At 39.1% G+C, this 6000-nt stretch overlaps 1 protein-coding gene across 1 annotated transcript in view; it reads right to left on the reverse strand.

Annotated features, from left to right (window-relative positions):
• LOC126820880 (titin homolog) overlaps positions 1 to 5591 on the reverse strand; it is a 41124-nt gene extending 35533 nt beyond the window's left edge. The window contains exon 1 of the mRNA XM_050549024.2: positions 5453 to 5591. The gene's annotated coding sequence lies outside the window, so the exon portion shown is untranslated. The remainder of the gene's footprint in view (positions 1 to 5452) is intronic.
• Between the last annotated feature and the right edge of the window lie 409 nt (positions 5592 to 6000).

The raw sequence follows: 6000 nt of genomic DNA on the forward strand, positions 1-6000 counted from the left end.
AATGGGCGGTGGCTCTGCCCCTGGGGGTCCGGCATGCACCAAAAACAATAGGGATCAACCTTAGGGTATAAGGAATAAGTATGTAAAGTTTCAAGATGATCAGTTAAGAATTGTGGTCTGTAGGCGAACCACAGACACACACACACCCACACACAGAGGAGAGAGAGATGCTGTTTAACATCCAGTCAACTTGACACAAACTAGGTCATTTCGGGACTAACATATGGTTTAATTTTTATTTCAATAATTCGCTTGCGAGTAAGGGGTCTTTAGCAGTGGAAGGAAATCGGAGGACCCGGAGAAAACCCACGAGGTTGGACACACACAGGGGAACAGGGGCGACGGAAATGTGGACCTATATTAAGTGTCATCGTCTGCATGTTTAGTAAATAATAAACCATGTGTTATCGTCTGTTTACATTTCAACGATTGGCTAATTAAAGACATGTGCCCAAATAAGGTTTAAAAAGTAAGCCTCCTCAGTAAAATAATCCACCAAATAAAAATACTGCAAGGTTAGAACCTAGAACAACAATATTTTTATTCCGAATATATTTCTATTAGTCAAAGCAAAGTTCTTTTAAATTCCCGATACTGGAGCAAAATGTTCCTTCTGATAACATTATTCGGTGTCAGCTACTGGCCTATTAAATTCCTCTACCTTAGGGCGGAGCAACTAACTCAATATACATGATACATTTTCAAACAACTTAAATCCATCGGTCTTCATGTGGAATTGGAGATAGGTGTCCCAAGCTGTATTATACCGTGTCTGGATAAAATTAGAATTATATTCTATAAAAATAACGTGTAGGAAAAATTTACTATTCGTTATCAAGTACAGAACATGCATCACACACTGTTTTGACCTCTAAAGGAACACTAATAGATTATCAGTAATGCCCCAAAATCTTACAAGGGTTATGTGTCCGTACATGCACCAAAATAAATAGTTGCTATCCTTTCGGTATAAGGAATAAATATGTCAAGTTCCAAGATGATCCATTTAGAATTCAAGCTCTGCCCCTGGGTTTTGGACATGGACCAATATAAATAGGTACCCTACGATGGACCATGCCAAATTGTATCCAAAACTGTTAATAATTGCAATCTGTATGTCATTAAGTACAGACAAAAAAGAGTTTGTGCCATCGCCCAAAGAGGGGGTTTGGGGAGCACAAAATCAATAGTTACCGTCCTTAAGGTATAAGAAATAAGTATACAAAGTTCCAAGATTATCCATTCGGATTTGTAGCCTTGAGACGCTAAAAACTAAAATTGGGCGTGGCTCTGCCCCTGGAGGTCGGGACATGCACCAATATCAAAAGTTGCCACCAATAGGCTAAATGGATACTTATGTCAAATTCGAAGCTGATCCATTCAGAACTGCAGCTTGTATACAAACAACACCAAAATTGGGTGTGGCTCTGCCACTGGGGGTCAGCTTATGAGCCAAAATCAATAGTTGGCATCTTTAGGCTATAACTTTTATAAGGAATAAGTATACCAAGTTCCAAGATAATCCATTCAGAGTTGTTTCCTGTAGGCAGCACACACACAGAGAAAAGTGGGTGTGCCTCTGCTCCTGGGGGTCGGGCATTCACCAAATACGAATCATCATAAAGGGTATAAGGATCTGTTAAGAATTACTGACTAGGCAACACACAGACACACAAAAAAATTGGACGTGGCTGCCCCAGGCGGTTGGCCATGCACCAAATATAAAAAAGGTAATCCTTAGGGTACAAGGAGTAAGTATGAAAAGTTTTGTTGCCTGTAGGCGACACACAAGACATACAAAGAGAAAATGGGCGTAGCTCTGAGGGTTGGGCAATGGGCATGCACCAAAAACAATAGTGATGTTCCTAAGGGTATAAGGAATAAGTATGGAAAGTTTCATGTGGATCTGAGACAACAAATACAATACATGGGCATGGCTCTGCCCCTGGGGGTCGGGCATGCACCAAAAACAATAGGGATCATCCTTGCGGTACAAGGAATAAATACGTAAAGTTTTCAAGACGATCCAATAAGAATTGTTGCCTGTAGGTGAAACACAAAGAGAAAATTGGCATGGTTGTCTATGGGGCTTGGGCATGCACCAAAAACAATATTGATGATCCTTAGGGTGAAAGACTGTATAAGGAATAAATATGAAAAGTTTCAAGTGTATCCATTAGGAAATGTGTCCTGTAGACGACAAACAAATACAAAAAATGGGTGTGGCTCTGCCCCTGGGGGTCGGCCAAGCACCAAAAACAATAGGGGACATCCTTAGGGTATAAGGAATAAGTATGTAAAGTTTCAAGACGATCAGTTAAGAATTGCGGCCTGTAGGCGACACACACACACACACATAAGGGGTGACGGCAATAAACATCCACATTATGAATGTGGACATAATCCAGAAGTTATGGTCTGAAATGCGTGAAAATCAAAAGGGACTGAGATATTTGGGATATAAAGAGATATTTTAAGTTTCATCAAAATTTGAACTTTATATTAGGATGTAATGGTGATACATTAAAATGTTTTAAAATAAGAGTGTCCACAAGCTAAAATCGTAAAATGCTCAAATATTTTAAGGAACCAAGATCTTTGGATTATAATCATACATTTCAAGTTTTATCAAAGTTGGATAAAAATTTTAACTTCTAGAGTGTCCACAACCTTGGTATTACATACATTTACAATACATTGATGTGTAACACTAACGGTGATATATTTAGTAACATTCCAATATATATTTTAAATTGGATAATAATTGTGAACTCTACAAGGACTACAAACTAAAAACAAGATATGCGTAAATATCTAAAGGCACCAAGACCTTTGGGCTATAAACATGCATTTCAAGTTTCATTAAAACAGATGAAAATTGTGACCACTACAGTGTCCACAAGCTAAAAATGTGATTTTTCATACAATCAGGGGCCATAATCTATGAACTTATGGTCCGATACATGCCAATATTTTAGGTTTCGTCAAAATCAGATAAATAATGTGACCTATAGAGTGTCCACAAACAAACCGTCGATGGATGGAAGGACGAGTGCGACAGCACTCCTGGCAAATTAGCAATGTATTCTAGGCCGGGGCCGTATCTAGCAGGGGTGCAGGGGGTACATTGCACCCCCAGAAAAATAAGGCGCCCCGAGAAATGGCGCCCCTCAAAAAATTTGACCTTTCAATTATAAAATAATACACGTGATTATGATCACACAGTGATGCTCTTCAGGCACTGATCAATCAGTCGATTTTAAGGGCGCCCACACGCCAAGTCGCCAATGGGTACCTGATCCAAACACTCTTATATCACTATGTGGAGGCTATGGGGCGCCACCACAGGCACGGGGGCACTAGGAGCAACTGCCTCTCCTAAATCTGCCGCCCCTGAAAGAAAATCGACCATATAAAATACAAAATCGACTCTTAGATATCACCAGAGTGGCCGAAAAACGTGTTTCCAGCAGCGTTATTTTTCAAAATTTTCTGAGGGAGGACAAGAAGTTTCTTATCATCAAAATGAGAAATGGCGCCGCCGAAATTGACACACAGGATCACTTGCTAGCGACCTTGATTGTGGCTCCAAGTGCGTGGAAAACGCGTTTGTGGCAGTCTAATTTTCAAAATTGTGGGGGGAGGGTCTGTCTAGCTACGAGAACGTACCAAAAAACGTTGAGATATACTGATTGTTTTTAGCTACGATTGGATACCTTTAGTTCCAAGTGGCAAACTCAATTTCTTTATTAATGCATGTAACATCTTTAAAATAAGATAAGTTTATTTATGCTATTATGACTAATTAAACTTACATAGGCCAATGTTGTGGCACAACTATCGCCTAACTCCAAATATTCGCGTTTGAATTAATGAAGCGTTGTTTTTGTCTGACATACGCCGCCATCTAAATCCATTCATAGTTTAGAGTGCTTTAGATATGCGCCGACACTACACGCCCCTATTTGAAATCAAATGAATTAATATATAATTCAATGATTTGCCAAATCCTGTTGCTAAAAAAGTAAAAACATCCTTCTTGCCATTTATTATCAGGTCTAAAATAATTTCTTGTTCGGGTTTTAATTCAACATTATCGCCGTAATTTGATTTTATTTTCTGTAATGATTCGTGGATATAATATGTGGATGTCATTTTGTGTGTTGACATGTTCTCCACTTTCGATTGCCTTTTTGATTGGATGTTATAAAAGCCTTCTATTTAGCCCTGCCTTCATCATGATGACAGCGTTAAACGTATGCCGTTTAAAAAGATGGCGGCCTTAGTAACGGCTTAACGCCTCGATTTTAAATACGACGATTTGTACCCGTTTCATGTAGGATTATAAGCTTAATTGCAGTTGGGTGTGGCAGAAATATTATAAATAACAATAATCTATCGTTGTTTTGATGCAAAATATTGTCAATTGTGTTTAAAACTAGCGGGAGTGAATCACTCCAGGAGGTGCTACGTTGAAGTTAATAGGAACAGCTCTCATCTCGAAACAGGGAGGGTTGAGAGATGAGATGTGTTATCTAGGTCTGTCAGACCCCCACACACACCGCTCCCTGCTTCGCCAGATGCCGCTCTGCGCTCAATAACTCGGGCATTATATTGGCGCCCCCAACCAATCTGCTCCACCTCCATTTAAAATCCTACATACGGCCCTGTTCTAGGCTAGGTCAAGGTTAGGCCTACATAAAAATGAAGGCCTATAGAATTTGATTTTGCCAGTCACATGACTGATACAAGGGGTGGCCCATCACTTTCATATGCCCATTGGTCTCCACTCCTAGAGATTGAAGTCAGTAATAAGAGTTATGTACTAATAGTAGGCTACCGAACTTAACTACCGGTAACAAGTAACTACATGGAAGACAGCCAATTTGGACACACGAAAAATAAATGTTTTGACATTTAATATCCCTTGGGTTTTTTGGGTTATGAATTTTTTACCCACCTCAGACTCAGTAGCCTAGTGTCCTTACATGGCCCAACAGTGGATTTAATTAACAAGTAGGCCTATTCTGATCAGTATTTGAATGGTTGACCTGTTTTCACCAATGCGTCCACATTGCCCGATTTCAAAACTTAACTGCCATTACTGATTTCAGCCTCTGGTTGTACAACAACAGAGCCTGGATATTCAGTTTAAGGCTAGGAGTTATAAGCCTACAAACTGAGCACGGTTATCTTGGGATTGGGAGGCAGTTTCCCATCCATATTGACCATAAAAAAATCTTTCTATTTTAATCTTGAATAGGCTACTACAAAAACTGAGCATATTTGGTGCCTCTTAGTACCCATTTGCATCATTGGTTATAATTAGTAGCTATCTTTCTAGAGATATAACTTCTAGTGTTGAGCGTTGTGATAAATTTTTGAAGACCAGTCAAAAGTAAAGCATGAGCATGAGGACAGTTTCCATACTTTTCATATTCGCAAATACAACCTTTCAGGGTATCGTCATTAGAATCTGCCTGTAAGTCCCTCTGTTAGCATTTCTGAAGCCTTTGAATATTGCTATATTATCACAAATTATTAAAACAATCGTGTCGAAATTACAGCAATTTTGCCGCCGCCATCGTGCAGCGTTCTGAAATCGGTCACGTGATTGAATGAAAATAAATGTTAATTTGTTGATAAAAACAAGACAACGCTAGCCTATTTTTGCCTAAACAGCAAAACATAAAAACTGTCTAATATAAAGTTTGCCTACGTTAAGAGGTACAGATTATGTATGCGGAAGTTTGTTTACGTTTATATTTTCTCCTATTAAATAATTTCAATATTGCAAGAAAAACATTCTGTCAATCTGGATCATCTGAGCTTGCTGGTGCGATAATGTAACCCAAGGGAGAAGACTCTCTGTTAGGGATTATAACGAAAATCCACTTTGCAGAATTAAAGACCGGGACCAGACACCAGACAGAACAGCGGACAGACCCATTCCCATCCCAACGTACAAACAAAATTATCCACTCTAAATAAACAATAAAA

Source organism: Patella vulgata, chromosome 5, assembly GCF_932274485.2.
Source record: "Patella vulgata chromosome 5, xgPatVulg1.2, whole genome shotgun sequence".
NCBI lineage: Eukaryota > Metazoa > Mollusca > Gastropoda > Patellidae > Patella > Patella vulgata.